The sequence below is a fragment of the Anser anser genome, assembly GCF_964211835.1.
Source record: "Anser anser genome assembly, chromosome: 4".
Lineage (NCBI taxonomy): Eukaryota > Metazoa > Chordata > Aves > Anseriformes > Anatidae > Anser > Anser anser.
This window is the reverse complement of record NC_139724.1, coordinates 70,899,320-70,917,774: the sequence shown is the minus strand read 5'-3', so window position 1 is coordinate 70,917,774 and position 18,455 is coordinate 70,899,320. Positions and strand designations below refer to the sequence as shown.

At 45.9% G+C, this 18,455-nt stretch overlaps 1 long non-coding RNA gene across 1 annotated transcript in view; it reads left to right on the top strand.

The window, feature by feature from the left end:
• Nucleotides 1-219: 219 nt before the first annotated feature.
• Nucleotides 220-18,455, top strand: part of LOC310899426 — a 30,588-nt gene continuing 12,352 nt past the window's right edge. Inside the window, exons 1-2 of the long non-coding RNA XR_014584279.1 lie at nt 220-7,874; nt 16,600-18,414. This is a non-coding gene — a long non-coding RNA (uncharacterized lncRNA). The remainder of the gene's footprint in view (nt 7,875-16,599; nt 18,415-18,455) is intronic.

Below are 18,455 nucleotides of genomic sequence, written 5' to 3'. Positions count from 1 at the left end.
CTGCAGGTTAGGACTAAGCCTTGCCCAGGATTCAGGGGTCCAGCTGTGAGGAGATAGGGTCCTATGGCAGTGGGGAGATCTGGGCATGCACAGGGGGCTGTGGGGAGGACACTGGCAGAGCCCCCCCCCCCCCCCCCATCAGCTAATCACTACACAAACCCATGTTATTGCAAATAGGGAATGTCTGTACTCACCTCTTTATTTCTGGGCAGACTCCACTTGGATTTTGCCTTAATTTTCTGTCTTAATCTACCTAAACTGACCCGATTTTGATTTTTTTTTTGTCCTCTCTCTTTTTTTTTTTTCTCTATCCCTATTTTATTGACACTTCATCCTTTGGACTCTTCATGTCTTGGACTCTCTTCTTGACCTAACTCAAAACATAGGTCCATAATCGCCTGTCACCATTTCAATATCCTGCTAGCAACCCCTGAGTTCATTTTCTCCTCATTCTCTGCACTAGAAGCAATATTTTTACTCTGTTGGTGCAGCACCTGGTCTCATCAACTTCTCTTCCTCTATCTATCTACAACATTGTCATGGCAGAGAAGAAGCTGTTGCCACACTGGTGACCCCTGATTTTGGTTTGTCTGCACTGCAGGGAGGGTACAGCTTTCAAGCCCTTGCATTGCGTGCCCCCAGCTCTCCTCCTTTCTTCCCTATCATTTGCTGGGTTTTGCTCTCAGCCTTCAAATATGTCATGTTTATGTGTGGATTTGGTCCCTTTCCCTGCCAGGTCAATGGCAGGACTCCTAGTCAGGCAATCCACAGGACCAGACTTTGTCAAAGCATGTTTTTGAATTATTTATGGCACCTACTAAGCAGCCAAAAAGCATGGGGCCAGATCTTCACATGTTGTAACTATTGGGATTTCTTTGAAGAGGCAGAGATGTTTCCATTGCTGTAAGCCTATGTTGTGAATACAACTGGATGGTCTGGTCGAGGAAATTCACCAAGTGTCTGGGTACCAAGAGTACGAGAGGGCACAATGAGGACAAAGCAGGCAACATCCAGTGTCCACATGTGGAGTGACAACCACCAGCCAACAGAAGTACAGCTCCAGGACAGCCCATGATGCCTCGTCTATTTTACCTGGCCAGGTGTCCTGCTTTTAGCAGTGATAGAGTTAATTTTCTTCCTATGGTGCTGTGTTTTGGATTTTGGATGAGAACAATGCTGATAACACCCCGATGTTTTTGTTGTTGCAGAGCAGTGCTTACACTAAGTCAAGGATTTTTCAGTTTCTCATAGCATCCTGCCAGCAAGGAGGCTGGGAGGGGACAGAGTCAGGACAGCTGGCCCAGGCTGGCCCAAGGGATATTTTGTACTATAATTCTGAACAAAAACACTGGGGAGGGCACTGCTCAGGGCTGGGCTGGGCATTGGTCAGCAAGTGGTGAGCAATTGCATTGTGCATTTCTTGTTTTGTATATTCTTTTATCGTTATTATTATTTTCCATTCATTTTCTGTTCTATTACACTGTCTTTATCTCAACCCACAAGTTTTATCTTTTTTTTTCTTTTTTTTTCCAGTTCTCTCCCCCATCCCACGGTGGGGGAATGAGCGAACAGCTGTGTGGTGCTGAGCTGCCTGCTGGGTTAAACCACAACACCAGGACAGCAGAAGAACCAGAGCTAACAGCTTATGGCTCAGCAGATTCCTTTTTTGTTGTTGTTGTTGTTTTGTTTTCTGTGCTTGAGCAGCAACTTCTTTTAAACCTTCACCTAGGGCTGAAACTCCATTTTCTGTTCCTCAGGGAATGCCATCATTTCCTCTCATCCTGTATTGCACCAAAATGTCGGGGCAGGTGATGGATCTGCCAGCAGCTACCAGGTGTTGGAGCTGCATGGAGCAGTGGTGGGGACAGACCAGCACAGAGGGGCAGCTCCCATGTTGTGGGAGGAGATAGTACTGATTCCTGGCTTGTCTTACAGTGTCAGGGGGATATCTGGGGAATGCACTTCATCCCAAGCACGTGGCATCTTGTTGGATCTTGATTTCTCTGTCCAGGAGTCTCTCAGTGTTGCAGAAAGCCCGAAGAAGCTACAATAAAATAATACTTATGATAAAAATAACAAAAACAATAACAACAACAACAACAACAATAATAATAATAATAAAAATAAGATAGTCCCCTCCAATGGACATGGGGAAGTTCCTGCGTATCAGGAGAGAAGATTGTTTAGACAAGACAGGGCACAAGTGTCTGGCCAGCTTGGTGTCTCTGTGGTCAGTCTGGCTGGAGATCTGCCAGCTGAAGGGTGAAGGAGGCACCTGAGGTGAAAAATTTGTGAAGAGATTGTAAATGCAAAATTCTTGTCAAGTCAGAGCACTGAAGTGAGGAGAGACGTTTGCTCTCATTGATTTTCTTTCTGGAAACCCACAGATTTTCTCTGGCTGCTCCTGAACCATTCTGTAGCACATTTGAAAGTAGAAAAAAACATTTCTTAGGGAATAACCAGTGTTGGGCAGCAAGGCCTTCAACTCTGAATGTATTTCCATTGACTTTCACATTTTTTCCCTCATATTTCTGTTGGCCCGTGCTATAATTTAGACACTTGCTTCTACACCTCTTTGGTTAAGGTTTAAACAAAACTAAAATCCCACGATGCTTTACTCTGCAGACTTGGGCCTGGCTAAACTTTCTAGGCTCTTTAGCTCTACTGACTATTTCTGTGTGCTGCATAGTAACGTTGGTTAAAAGCTCTTCTTTTGTAGTAAATGAGAGCCTGCTTGTATTTATTGTGCTTCTTCTTGCAGAAATGCCAACAGAAGAGAGTTACCAGCACAGGTTTGCGTGGGTGGCATTTTTGTATATTATCACTACTGCTTTCAGGAGAGGTAGGTAGGATGTGTATGCTCAAATAGCATAATTCCTGTGCCCCCTCCAATGCGTCACTGGTAAGTTGATAACAGTGTGGAAGTCTCAAAGGGAAGCCTTGATTTACACCACAGGTTGATCAGAGATCATAGTCACAGGGGACAGAGGTAGAATCATAGACTCACAGAATCATTTAGGTTGGAAAAGACCTCAAAGATTATCAAATCCAGCCGAAGCCTCAATTACTTTCAGATTTTACCCAAAGATCATCTAATTGGTAGATTTTGCTGATTTTGAGGACTGATGTGAATAGGTCACATTCAAAGCAGGGATTTTAGCCTCTTTGCTTCAATGAGAAATAAGTTCTCCAATGACACTGTATAAAGGTTCATTTCTGTGTTATCATGATTGAAAGTATCACCATCAATAAGCAAGGAATATGCTATAGTAACATAATCTGAGTACAAAATGTGGGTTACAAATCTACAGTAATTCTCTGTGTGTTCTTTAACTAGTTAATATGATGTGATAGATAAACCAGAGAAAAACAATGCACTTTCTCCCTAATTCCTTATATATAAAAATGATGAGCTGGACATGAGTTCCCCCAAAACTATGAAAAGTTGAAGGTTGTGCCATTTGTCAGTGGAAAGGTCATTTCACTGACATTAATCCAAATTTGATTTAAAGAGCTATAATATCCTCAGACACCATTTCTGCTAAGCACCCCTCCTGGTGCTAAAAGCCATTGTGGCCTTGCATCCTCACCCAGAACTTGGCACCACCCGTCCTTTGACACCTCTCTTGGAGAGAGGCTGTTTTTTGGAATCCTATGCACCAAGACAGGGTTGACTCCCATAATCATCTGAAACTTCTTTCCATGTGGCTCTTGGAGGAAGTTTGACTGCTGGTGGGGAATCCAGAGCCACCCAGCACTCCTCCTGAGGACTAGCCTTTCCCTTCTCATGTGTCACTGAGGATCACTGTTACACGGTCCTCGGGGACACTCCAGTCCCATCTGGATGCTTCCAACCAGCCATGAGGTTTCTACCAGAGAAGCAAAGCCAAACTCTGCACATACCTGTATATTATAAAACTGAAAGCAAGTTTTCCTATGCATGCATATCTAATGTACCAGAAAATATATACTTCCATCCACTGCCATCAGCAGTGCTACAACCATTTACCCTGACTCACTACAGGGGAGAAGGCCTGGAGAGTTGTGGCTTGGCTGATTCAAGTGCACGAGCCTGTTCATACCCCTCTGTTATTATAGCTCCCCCTTAAAGGAGAAGATTAGCACTCCATTTAACAGCTCTTTATATGACAACACACCATAAATTAAGTTCAGCATAGAGGCAAGTGTGTGTGCACCTCCAGGCCTAGTCTCTGAGCCTTCCTATTAGGAGCAGAGCAATATCCCAAATCAAGATGCTGTCTTGTGGCTTTGCCACAGTTAAATCCTCTTCAGGTTTAAGCTGAGACTCAGGAAAGAATCCCCTGGAGCTTTCTACTCTCTCCTGAACAAAGCTCCAGAAAGAAGTGAGAGTAGGCTATAATGAGGAAACTTGCCAAAATGCTTATTTTCCAGGCAAATATTTCAAGCTGGATGAAGGTGTGAAGTGTCTGGGATGCATACAGGCAGGCATGAAGAACAGACCACATGTGGATGGGGGAAAGAGGGATTTAGAGAGGCGTTCTGGAGAGATCAGAGGGGGTGACTTTGGATGTTGCTGATGAGACCAGCTCCTGGCCTCAAGGCTGAGACTTCAGGCAGCCAAAGGCTGAAATGGATGTGAGTGGGGTGCTTTGGGGACCTACACAGGATTTAATGGAAAGAAAGTAGAAACAGAGGGTTCTGTGAGATTAATTAAAACATTTTCCTAAGGGCTATCACAGCTTCTCTGTAATTGATTATATCCGAAACTCATGGAACACCAAGCCAATGCAAAATCTGAGATTCTGCATTGACTGATGAGAGTCGGGTGGTTTGACTGGTCTCCAGCTTGGTATGTACTCACTTTGGAGACTGGTGACCATAACCACCAAAAGGGGAAACAAGCTACTGGCAGTGGGACAGATTGACAAGAGAATGGACAAGGAGGAGGGATTCTGCCCATCTTTACGCAGCTGCTGTCTTCAATGGTGGCTGGTGCAAGACAAGGCTCTGGGCCATGTATAACAGCAGCATGGGTGAGAGGGAATGTTTCAAGTCTTTTACATCTCTATTACAGTGTCATCTCCAAACTGAATCCCATGTGATGGTGTCTGCAGTGGAGCTGGGAAAATAGGAATGGGAAAACTGGCAATCTCCCCCGATTCCTCTGTATGGGGTGAAGTATACCTTCCGCCTGCACCAAAACCATCAGCAAGAGGAGTGCGTGAGAATAGGAAGGCTTAAGCACTTGGGGCACTGTAATTATAATTTTGAGGCACTCAGTGACCTGGACCCAAGTGTGAGCACAGATGCATCTGGGCTCTGCTCTTTTGTGCATAAGAGACACGTCTCTGAGGCCCTTTTAGTTTTGGTCAAAGCAAAGATCAAAGAAAGGTCTTCCACAGACTGCACGCACTGCATCCAGCTTATCTCCTGAGTTGAAGCTACAGGTCCTCAGGTGCAGGGGCAGAGAGTGGAAGTCTCACCCCGGTGGTAACGAAGCAGCGCACGTATATGTATTCTGATACGTAGGGTTAGCAGTTTCACACACTTCATAGCTCTTTGCTCACTCAGGAATGTGGTCACTGCACACAGGCATTGAAACGCCAGTTATTTAACAGTGCAGTGTTGCTCAGCCAAGGAGAAATGGGAACAGAAGTGTATTTCTGCCTCTTATTAAAAGGGCACACTTTTGAATACAGGGCCTTATTCTGACCTCAGTCACTCAGAATGGCTCCATGTTAACAAAGGAGGTAGTGTTGATTATACTGTGATATAGAGATCAGGATCTGTCCTGTTAGTTGTCTTTATATTTTAATCAAAATTTCAAAAGCATTGAAAGGCTGGTTGATCTTTCAAATAACAGTTGCTCTCATTAAAAAAAAAAAAAAAAAAAAAGTGTTTTAAATTGGGCTGTTAAAGGGATGTGTAAATTTTAGTCCATCCCAGATTCAGCTGCAATTAGCATCACCATTACTATGCTGATTTATTCCTGTATAGTCCCTTGTTACTCGGAGAGAGACAGAGTGAATGAGATCAAAGATGCGTGGTCCTGGCGCTTCAGCATCTCCTGGGAAATCTCTGCTCCCTCCTTCCAGGAGCGCTGCTTTGGCTTTGCAGTTGTGGCTCCAGGACCTGGTGGTTGCTGCTCCTGGTACCTGAGACCACGGTGCATATAGCAGCTTCCTCCAAAGTGCTCAAAGCATTTCCTCAGCAGTGGCAGGGGTTTTCATCCAAACTACCTATCGGGAGCACGGCTGCTGGTCCGGGTTGCCTTGTTGTGCCCCTGCATCATGTGGGTGGCCGTGGACAGCTATGGGATGGCACATGCACCATGTCTGGGTCTCTTGGTCCCGTCTAGGTTACTAATGTGGGTGTAACCACAAGGTACAATCTCTGTTCCAGAGAATTTCATCTAATGAGCACTGGTGGGGTCTAACTCAGCTGTCGGCAGCACAGCAGATCCTGCTTTCTGTGGAGGAGAGGAAGGATGAGAAGACAAGGGGGAAATCTATGTGTTCCCCTGGGTTTACTGGTCCATGGCTCCTCTGACAACACAGCAAAACATAGATTTGTTGCAAAAAGAGGCAGGATAGGTTAGATTAGGACTAGTCTGTGTGTGTGTCCAGCTCTTCCTCCTGCCATTCTGCGTACATCATGATGCAGATGTCCCCAGCTGCTGTCCTCAGTGGTGGCATGTAGCACTGGGGCCACACAGGGTTGTCCTCTTCTAAACACACCGCAGTGCTTTGGCCAACCCGTTTTTCAGGACTTAATTGTTTCCAGTTCGTTCTGGGAAAGACATTGCTCTAACCCATGCTCTCAGCACTGGCTCCTCTAAGCAGCTGAGTGCTGTCTCAAAGGCCAGCCTGGGGAGCTTAAAGTGCTGGGGCAGCAGGAAGGGTTTCCCCCTAGACCTGAAGACAGAGGGAAGTAGGTTTTTTTTTCTTTTTTTTTTCTTTTTTCTTTTTTTTTTCTCCTCTGTGATCATGGGGAATGCTCTGCTTGCTAGCAATGTCTCAGAGCTTTATTTTTCAGATTGCTTCCTATTGCAGAGATCTGCAAGACACTGTGCCCTGGGTTGCTCCTGCTCTCTTCCAGTGGCATGTTAGAGTGATTTCATATGGTTTTCTTCTATAGGATATAAACGTGCTCCTTAAATGCCCTTTGGAAGCCCTGCACAGCACCAGCTCTTGTCATGGTGTAACAGACTCTTGTTCTGCACTGGATGGATGTTTTTAGGGCACTGAACCCCACGACCCTCTTCATTTGCCTTTGGAGAAGTAGCAACGACCCTGCTGCTGGCCAGGAAATCAGAAGCAGCATCCACAGTGGTCCTGGCTCCGTCGCCATCTGTTCTTGTCACGCCGCCCAAGCTCCTTCCCCCCTTTTACATGATGGAAGCACCGTACAAGGCTTGTACCCCTGCTGGCTGACAAGCTTCCTCCTCCAGATACATGCAGCACTACCTGGGAACAAGCTACCAGCAGATAACTTGTCTAGCTAGGACTATATTCTTTTTGCCTCTCACAGTACTACGCCTACCGTCCTGTTTTTATTACACTACACAAGCTGTATATGGCTGCATGTTACCTTTTCCAGCCCCAGAGGTGCTGTTCAGTCTGTCACCCTCTCTTTCTACCCTAACACGAGTAAATTATTTGTGACACTTTTTTTTTTTTTTCCTCAGCTGCAGATGGAAGGAGGGGGTACATTTCCACAGGCAGAAGTGAACTGCACATGTGGGAGCGGGCTGTAGATGGTGCTGCTGGCCCAGGAAAGCGAAGCTGGGCTCTATTTGCCGATAATAAAAGCTCCAATAAAAGCGGTGCTACTTGAGCAAGTCAGCACTGAGAAAACCAAGGCAGCTCAGAGCTCTCGGAGCACCTTGACGGGTAAATCCTGAGCTCTGGTGCCAAAAGCTGATGTGTTGAAAATGGGATGCAGAGAGACAGCGCTGAGGGATCGAGGGCCACCGGGGTGTGCGGGGGGACAAAGTGATCTCCTTCGGCTGGCCTCTGCAGCCCCATCCCTGCCCGTGGTGGAGCAGGACAGAGCTGCACCCAGGCCAGGACTTTTTGGGCAAAGGGTAGATGCTCTGGCAAGAGATGTAAGAAGCCACAAGAGATTAGGAATAAGTGAACATCAGAGAAATTTCTTCCTAATCCCCAGCCATTGGTTTAAGCCCTGAAGATTTAGATTTCCTCCAAACCTCTTGTTTTTTGTTTGTTTAATACCGGCTATTATGACCAACTAATCTTGTTAGCCATAAATGCAAGCAATTCTCTTGTGGATTCCTACTAGATTTGTTGGCTAGAGGAAGAAAATCGCAGGCAATTGAATTATCATGGCTTAATGAATTACCACTTCTCCGCTGAGCCCTGGCCACTGGCGATTTACAAGCTCTTAGCCCTTTGCAGTTGCACACTGGAGCTCGGCAGCACTTTTAACTGAGATCTAATCTGCTTTTGCAGAGTGGTAGCATCTCCTACAACGCCAGGTACTGTTTCAACACCAGCCAACCTGCCAGGGAATAAGCCATGATCTGCTCATACCTGGAGTCATGCTGATGCCTTGCAGCAGTGAGTTTCACAGGTCAATTAGACAGTATTTACCAGCATTAGTACGTTAACACATCTCTGCTGGCCAGGTGCCTCCAGCTTCCCTATAACTTTCTAGCCCAAGAAAGCGAAAGCCAAAGTGACAACACAAAGTGTTGGACTTGGCTGCTGTGACCTGCCAAGAGGTTTTCTGCCCCTAAATGCCTCCCTAATACACTCTCACCGCTTTTCTGTGATGCTTATGGAGCAGCTCTCTGAGCCCTTCGTCTGTCCTGTGCACGGTTCCAGTATTCATGCCACTACAGCAACAGTTTGGGGTGGTTCAGATTGGATATTTCTGTGTCACATGGCAGGAGGAGCACTAGGTAATGCTGAAACTTTGGGGCTGAGTCCTTATTTAAGGACTGGCAGGACTCCACAAGTCCTGAATAAACACCTTCATCGGTCCCTTCAAGTAAATCAAGAAAACCAGCCCTCCTTGACTCTGTTTCAGGCTTGCAAAGACTTTCTCTTCTTTGCCTTCCCTCTCTTGGAGGAAGTTTATATCAGAATACTGCTGAAATTCAAGATCCCTCATCTGCCTCAAGCCCTAAAACAGAGGCACAAAAGAGGCATTAAAGACACCGAACATGCAAATAATCAAATGTTTTCATATGCAGAAGAACGGTTGCTTTTAGTAACTCATCCTAGAACACGATGGCATTAGAGGTTTTGGAATGAGGGCCTCCCAACAGCATCAATAAAGGGAAAAGGTCCAAAAAGTAAGCTAAACAGTGCTGCTGCCTGAATATAGCCTTTCATTCAGTCGTCCCCACACTGTTTCAGGCTCATTTTAGAGCTTTTTTTTTGATAAATGATGGAATTTGTGTTTTTTGGCTCCCATTCAAGAGTTTATATTTTTGTTCTATAATTTCCTTAAACATTTAATTTCCTACATTAGTTGACGGTCTCTTGCATCTGCCGGAAAATTAGTTCTGGTGCTTCTGTGCCTGCACTGGGAATTTATTTTTATTTTTTTTTTTTTAGTTTTTGAAGCTGCAGAGAGAGCGAACCCACCCGCAGCCAGATGCTGTGCTGGTATATAGCTTCAGCCTTGCAGATGATGTAGGAAGACACCACAGATAAAGAGATCAGAGTCAAAGGGCTCTGCTGTTAAAGTTGTCAGAGGCTCTTCTGTTGTCTTTAGCTGCAATACCATGGCCATCTCCAACATATTTGAATTCAGAGGTGATAACTGCATGGGAAACAGGTGTTTTTTTTCTTGATTTTTTTTTTCCAAATGCTGCCGTTGACCTGTGGAACTCATTGCTGTGAGGTATTGGTGCTGTCCTGAATGGACGGAAGTATTTCTGTAAGATCTCTCCATTCCTCCTTCGCTTTGGTAATCTTGCTTCCCAGTGCTGCCTCTGCAAACAAGGTGTTCCTTGTTTCAGGCCAACCCTCCCTACAATGGTGTAGACAGCACATCTGCAGAGTGGCAATCCTGAAAATGAACACGTGAAAATATTTTTCCTAATGGCATTTAGGAAAAAATGGATTTAGCATGGAGCAAAAAAGGAGACACTCTTCATCACTGGGAGAGAAGCTATGGAAAGGTCTAGCACAGAAGTTGTATTTGGACATTTCTTGTAGGAGTTGGTGAGGGGACATTGCATCTGTAAATCCTGATTCCCACAGCCCCGAGGAATGACACACGTTGAGAAGCATCCTTTGACTCTCTCGTGTCTTTGCTCATTCAGGTAAACTGGGACGAGAGACTTTTTTGGGAGCCAACCCCCCCTGAGCCCAATGCCACAAACATACACCCTTGTTCTCCTGTAGGAGAGGGCAGCATTCGGCCCTGTTGTCCCAGTGGCAGCAAATAACTCCTGACACGCGGCACCTCCTCATCTGTTCGTACTGTGCAGCTGTGGGATAAATCTGCATTGATGCAAAATGACGGGATCTGTCCCAAGTTAGATAAGTTGCACATTATTAAAAAGTTACTGGAAGGCAGAGAAATCATCATTTCCTTGATGCTTGGCTGGAAAGAGAGGCATGTGCTTCAGCCTTTTGCAGAGCAGAGGACTGAGCGTTCTTGGCACTCCGGCAAGGACAAAGAGGTGAAGTCCTGGCCTGACAAGGGATTGGACATCCGAATGGGCAGACCTCATAGCAGTGGGACCAGTTGAACCCCCCTGTCAGCAGGTCAGGTGCTTTTTGGCCAGGTGACAGCATTTCTAGAGTTTAGGTCTGGTCAGGCGCATCGGCTCTTGCAAACAATTCTGATTCTAGCAACAATCTGAGCCTGCTGCCATGGTATCCGAGGAAATCTGCTCTGGTTTGAATTAGCATACCATTACAAGAGATAAAGGCGCTCTCCCAGTTGCTATCAGCTGAGGTTTGCTGAAGCAGATGTCTTTCCCTGTCTCTTCCTAAGTAAAAGCTTCCACTGACTGGACCTGAGAATGTGTCGTGTCTCGGTGGGAATGATCTGATGGAAAGCTTAACAAATACTCTTTGTTTATTAAGCCAGCAACATACACAGTGTGTTTGTGGCCACGGAGGATGTGTAGGAATATCTTCCTGCATCCTGGAAATACTGGGAAGAGCAAGACTTGTTTATAAGTGGAGAAAGTGCCTGTTGGAAGGGATGCACGGAGGGCTGTGGGCTCCAGGAAGGAGCTATGTCTGAAGGCAGCAACTTTTGCTGGGTGAAGGCCTGTCTTTGGAAAAAAACAGTTGCATTTTGGAAGAACCAAGCCCAGTGCACCATTTCTGTCCGTCAGCTAGATGCATCCTCGCAGCCTGTAACATGTTGACTCATGAGTTATGGTGGAAACCAAACCTTCCATTACACCAGAAAACAAGTCCACGGTAAACGAAAGGCTCTGATCCTAACTCCGCAGGGTGTGATTGCTCCACATGCCAGGAAACCCACAGGAATGCAACACTGATTTATTTCCAGCCAAGCCCCGGGGACAGCCCTCCACCCCACCAGGAGCTCTGCAAGGGGCTTGGACCAACCTTGGGGCTGAGCTGGCAGAGAGGAGCCCACCTTTGTAAGGTGGCTTTGGCATTAGATATCTTGCCCAAAAGACTTTGGCCTACAGAGAGACCTACAAGCAGCCTGAGAGGAAGCAATGGGCATGCCAGCCTGCATGCCCTGCCCAAAACAGGGCCCATGCCTACAGGAAAACCTCATGCACGGCTCTAGGATGCAGATCATGGGCCTCTGTCCTTCCCCTGTCAAAAGTTCCACTCATTTCCACAGGGTTTTTGATCTGAGCTTAGGCCTCATGGTCCTTTCCTGTCAAAAGCTGGATTTCATCTCCTTCCCTTCTGCACAACGTGCTGGTTGTCTCCTCCATCCCCCTCTTCTTCGTCAGGTTGGGATATTGGGAGAGCTGTGTGTGGTCCTGGCCAGCTCCTGGTCCACGCTTGCTCCAGGAGAAATTAAGGTTTCAAAGGTAAAAAGGGTGTGTATGTGAAGTGGGGCTTATTTTTCTTGATACCAAAAATGTCTGGAAGAATGATGTTTGGCTGGGAAATTCCTGCCCAACCCACAGGTCACCTGAATTCCCAGAAAGGCAATGGCTGGAGAGCACAAAACAATATGTGAGAAAATATCAGACGTGAAAAATGTACAGTAGCAGTTCTTAGGCCAGACACGTTAGAAAAATTAAGATGCACAATCAGTTCTGCCATCCTTTTCTGCCAGGTGATGCAAGATCTGATACTGAGACTAACGCAAAAAAAAAAAAGTCACAAGGGCCCCTGTACCTCTAGGATTTTTTGTTATTGTCCTGAGTTGAGATTTTTCTCTTTTTCTCAAAAAGTGGATTGCTCTATCTTGTCCCCACTTGCTGCTCTGCTCCTTCATCTCAATATCTGGAAACCTCTGTGAGGCAGGGCTGGGACAAACAACCACAAAAGGAGGACAGATTTTGCAAGAAAAAGTGCTGGGGACATTAGGTGGGATGCACTTCTCCTCACATAACCCTCTAACCTGGATGTTGAGGGTGCCTCCATGGGGTGCCCCAAAGGATGAGAGGTACCTCGAGGTAGTGCATAGGAATGAACCTCCTCTGCTGGGGGTCATTGCTCCTCATGATGGAAAAGCACACGGATGAGTGTGGACTGGATGCCTCACTTTTAATCAGCAAGGCGAGATGAATCCTGCCATCCTCTCCGGGGTTTTGATCTATGCCCAGGAGCTCCAACAGAGCTACATCCATGGCACGGAGAGGCTACCTTTTCCAGAGCTTAAGTGACAAGATCAAGCTAGAAGCTTAGTCCCCTGAAGATGGTGATGGAGGGAAGAGATGGACAGACTGAGTTCTGCTGTGTAGGTTGAGGTACGGATGTCTTTGGAGTGCTGAAAAACTAAGACACTATTACAGCTGGCTGAGAATTGTCTATGTTTTATGACAAAATATAAACAAAACCAACAATATTGAAATGAAACATTTGGGCTCAGCTGTGCTCAACTTTTATGTATGCTCAGCTCACACAGGATGGAGACCTGGTAGCTAATTCTCTTACATAGACCAAGCCCTTAGCTGGACTACATATCCCATGATGAATTACTGCCTTTTGCCTTGTTGCATTTCTATGTTTTGCCATAGGACCCACTAATTTATTTTGGGGTGGGAAGTCACAAACGTGCTGAGGCTTGTCTACTAAGGAGGCTGGGACCATCAGGCATGTGCCTGGTGACCTCTCAGCAGCTCATCCAGGTGCAAGATCAAGTCTGAAACACGTCAAAATGACATATAAATTATTGCTTCTCAGAACAATTTATTCTATGAAAAACATTTTGATATTTCAACATTTTGTCCCAAGTCATAACGGAAACAAATACTGAAATATTGGAAATTCCTGTGGGATGAAATTCCTGTGAAGTTCATTTTTGCACTTAGTGAAAGTAAATACAAAAATGTCTTGTGGGTGATTTCTTGTTTTTGCTCCCTTAATTAAAGTTTCCTGGTTTTTTTTTCCATAGTGTCAGGGCCAGTTTAAAGTGCTTATTCCTTTCAAGAGCCATTGCACACAAATAGGCCTTGAGATGTCTCCATAGTGGGGAGGGAGATGTACATGGAAATCCAGATTTCTAGTGAGGGTAGTCCAAGGGTGGGGAGCAAAATCTCCTTCTTGCTCAGTTATGGGCACCTCTTTGCAGAGCACTGATTGTTGCTGTGGTTTGCTTGCTGCTTTGCATCAATGGGATACTGTCAGGAAGAAACAAAGATATGCATTTTTTATTCATTTTCTTCCTGGCATATATAAAATGTGCAGCTTTGTTGGAAACCTTTTCGGTTTATTTTAATAGAAGTGTGGGACGTCAGGAAACATTCAGATTTCAAGCCTTGCACAGTGGCAGAATTCACATTTCAATTAGGTTTGCAGGAAGGCTTCCTTTAGCCAGCAAGGTGCTCACCAGTGCTAGTGTTCCTCTGCAGGAACAGTGTTCCTCTTCCTTGTCCTCCCCTCATCCCTAGCTCAAGTTACCATGGCTAGAAAGTTTATTGCTACCTTGTTTGGCAAGGTTTGATGCCAGTCTAGGGCTTTACAAAACAACTGGCATTTTTGGAAGACTTGGCCCATCTGCATCCTGAGTTTCTTAGCCTGAGGTCCAAAATATAATTTTTGCTCTTCTTCAGTGGTCTACACAAAGATTACTGAGTTATGATGTCAGCTCTTTCTCCAGAATTTGCCTTTTCACAGAATCCCAGAACAGTTGAGGTTGAAAGGGATCTCTGGAAGTCATCTGGTTGAACCCCCTGCTTAAGCAGGGCCATGTAGAACTGCCAAGGGCACTTAACATCTTTGGTGTGTTTGGAGTTTGCAGGTGGCCTCTGAAGGGGGTAAAGTTTGGGGGGCCTGTGCAATCAGGGTGGATCACTGCTGTATGGGTCCCCTGCTTTTGCCACTCTTCCAGCATCAGAGTTTCCCAGCATCGATGAGCATTTCCCAGCCGGAGCAATTTAGGACGGTTGTCACTCAACACAAATGAACTGTTATCTTGAGCACAGACTATTCCCTAGCATTTCCAGCACATTAGGAACCTGCTTATTATGTTTGTCTTTGGAAAGGAAAATATCACATACAAGAACAAAGCCCCACGCTCATAACAACTGCAGGGTATCAGCACAATATTTACAATGTGGTGAGCATGGGGAGACACAGAGGGGAATGAACTCAAGGCTCTTTGTACATCCACTGGGGCCATGGCCCCACACCAGCACGGGTCCAGAGAGGTGATGTTCCCAAGCGACTTTGAATCCACTTGCAGAAACAGATTCTCTTGAAAATTGCTGTGCTTCCTGTGTATCTAATTTGGGATTAGCGGGCCAATACTGTGGTAATTTGAGCAAGTGGTTTTGGCTGTACGGCCCTCTGAGTGAATTGGGGTGGCTCCAGAAGGCACAGCTGCTTTCGAGTCCTTCTCTGCAGATTGATGTGGGTATGCTGCTCCTCAGGTGGCTGTGACCACCATCAAACTGGCCACTGCAGAGAAGCTATTTAGGGCAGCAGTGAGGAGAACGATGTGTCTGAGACACAGAAACAAGCCAGGGAGTCCTTTTTGCAGGGGCAATGCAGGGGCAATGCCTGCTGGCAGGGGGTGGATGGCTTACGGTGATGTCTGCAGCCATGGTTTGACAGCAACTGATATGATGCCTCAGCACTTTTATTAGCCAAAGCAGCAAATTCAGTATAAATATCCCCATCCCACTGCCACTTTAGCTTCCTACAATAATCCTTCCCATCTACATCAGTGGTGAGTTTATACATGTCTGTTTTGAGGCCTTTGCATCTTAGGGGAAGTTAGCCATAGGAAATGTCAGGTAGTAAACAATGTTTAGTCATTTGGGATTATTGCCACTGCATGGCAAACTGACTTGAGGTAGAGACTTACCAAGTTATTGGACTTTTTTCACCCTTGGTCCCCATTCAAATGAAACGTGGGGAGTTATTTTAATACAACATGTACTACTAATCCACAGCAGCAGTGCTCTGTCAATGTAAGGGTATAAAAATACTGTATTTCTCAGCTGTTGCCCAATTTTCCACAAAATAATTAAACTTCTCTAAAATTTAATGTGCATGGAGAGATTTCAGGCCCAGCTTAGGTGTGGTGGGACCAGGAGGGCAGATCTTATAAGTGAGTGATCACAAGCAAGGCTGCATGCCCTGATAGTACCCTTGCATGTACCTGAGCTCATTGCTGCCATGGTCCAGCCTGCACATCATGATTGAATTGAGGAGAAATAATGCTAGCAGTGCTAATATTGATGCTACATAACGTTTCAGAGAATGGACATATTGCAGAGGAGTTGACTGGATTAAAAGAGATCACATAGATATGCTCTTAGAGATGTTTGTTTCTATGACTTTCTGAAGACTACAAGAAATCAGGTTGCAATGTGCTCGCCGGGCACAAAAACAGTAAGCAGTCTGAGCATCAGAGCAACACACACAGTGCATGAGTATGAGGAACGGAGAGGTGACTTTTAAGTTGGATGGAAGTTGTGAAATATTGGTATGTTGAGCACGAAAAACTCATCAGCAAATTCAGACTCCGGGGTGGGGGATGGCTGATATGGCAAATAAAGCCTTGCGAGCACACTTTAAGAGGTGCGTGCACGGGAAGCTGCCAGGCAGGGTGGGAGAAAACAAGCAGCAGGAGCTGTGGCTGTCTGCAGGGTTTTCCCAAGGGGACCAGACAGCTGGGAGGCTGACGGTGAAGTCCCCACAGCCCTGCTTGTGCAAGCCTGTCCCCGTGGGCAGATTTGGGTTCTGATCTGGAAATCGTAGGTTGCCCCTGTGTCTGTTCCCCCATGCTCACAGCTACGTGTGCATGGCCGGGTGTCATGATCAAATGCATGGAATTGCCCTGGAAAGGCGTTTTCCTCTGCTGTGTACAGACATGCCCAGTGCAACAGCGTTTGGGGCTATATATACTGATTGAAATAAAGAGTGAGGAAAGCAAAGCTGACATTGATGATTGTTAAAAAAACTTTTTTTTTTTTTTGGCAAGAAAAGAAAAAGTCTTCTAACATATCTACTTCTCCCTCAGGCATTGAGGAATTTGCTCCCTGCTTCATTTGCTTCCCTGCTGTGCTCTGGTGCATGATTCAGAGCAGACCTGTCCTGCCATGTATGCTTCACACCACTTCAACCCGACAGACTGAACAGTGATGGAACCAACTCCAGGAGAGACTGTCCTACCTGGGGAGATATTTCTGCAGGGCTGCAAAGCTCTGCATTATCCCCCAGGTTAGATTTGGCTTTGAAAAGCCACCCACTGCCTCATAAAGGCTGCGCCAACTATGCATGAGCATCCTCCAGCTGGAGACACTTCCTGGGTTCCTGGTTTTCACCATAAGAAACCTCCACGTGAATCTCCCCCAGGAGCAGGCTTGTCTTGCAGAGTCAGCCTGTGTCTGCTTCTTCCTTGACTTCTTCTGCTGGTGGGATTTATGGCGTTGGTACCCCACAGGAAGTGGAGAAAAGCTGTAATTTTTTCATGGTGCAAGGCACTGTACAAATGCAGAATGCAGGAAAACAAGAAGAGGCCAGCTGGTGCTGAGCTGGGTGAATCAGCAACCACTCACATTTTTCTTGTATTTATTTTTATCATAGAGAAGGTTTTTTTTGTTCCTGAGTCAGGGGGAGGCTGTCTAAAGTACTGCTGGTATTTGCTTCACTACCTTCCTGTGAGTGTAAATCTTCCCTTCTCCTTTCTCTCTATGGGGGCAAAACATCCAGTAAATCCCCTTTTTCAAACCAGAGATCAGATATATCAGCAGGCACAAAATGAATTGTGAATTGATTTTAGATCTCCGCCTCTGCAGGGGGCTCTAGGTCTGCTAAACTTTCACACTTGATAGCTGAAATCTGCTTGTGATTAAAGGGGAAAATGAAAAGCAGACGGCCGAGGTGAAAGGTGCAGATTGCTCTGTTTTGCTGCCTGGGTTGGTACGTCAGGCTGCAGCGCCGTGGAAGGGCAGTGCCTGACATGCAAACCCAGGGCAACCAAGTCAGGTGGAGATGCCATGACTTCACTTCAATGATTGCCTCAAACTCTGGTTCCCATATGCTAAACTTTGGAGAATACTGCAGCAATTGCACAGACAGTGCCTTATATCTCCAAATTCACTGTATTTTGCAAATACCCAGTGCTAGCGGCCCTGGAACAAACCCTATATGCCTAGGGAAGGACTTGGCTGGCAGCAGCCACCTTTTGTGGGGCCTGAGACATCTCAGCAAGAAGGAAACACCATCCCCAGCAGGTGGTTAGAAGTAGCATGACGGCAGGAAACCTGCAGGGAAGGAAGCAAGAAGGAGGGTGGCATTAGGTGATGAAGCAGCCACACATGCAAACCCCAACATGTCTGATATGGGCAGCATGAGTTTTGTTTGTCTGTTCAATGGAAGGAAGGGACCAAGTCAGGAAGAAAATGCCACTGTAGAGAAACTCAAAAATTTCTTTCATATTTCAGAGAATAAAGGGACCATGTCTTCAAGATAATGTTGATGAAGAGCCATATTCAAGTTGTCTAGCTACAGGATGCAGCTTTAGAATCATAGTACCTTCTCTGTACAGGGAGCTATGGCAAGAAAGCTGAGTAATAAGTGTCCTGAATTGCTCATCGCTACCCGAATTTTAGCTAAGTTGATAAATACCTACTGGAAAATGTGGCCTGAAGCCTGATTTGTACACTGTTCAGACTGGTTTCACAGATGGAGAAGAATGAAGCAGAAGAAAGCAATGAACTGGAGAGTAATGCATACCCATGAACTGAAGCTACTTCAGGAGGAGGTACCTGAGACCCTGAGACTGCAGAGAGGTGCTCTTGTACCTGGTGAATCGGCTGAAGCACCAGCATTGGTAAACAGAGGTGGAGAGGTGGCTCCAACCTTCGCTTACTT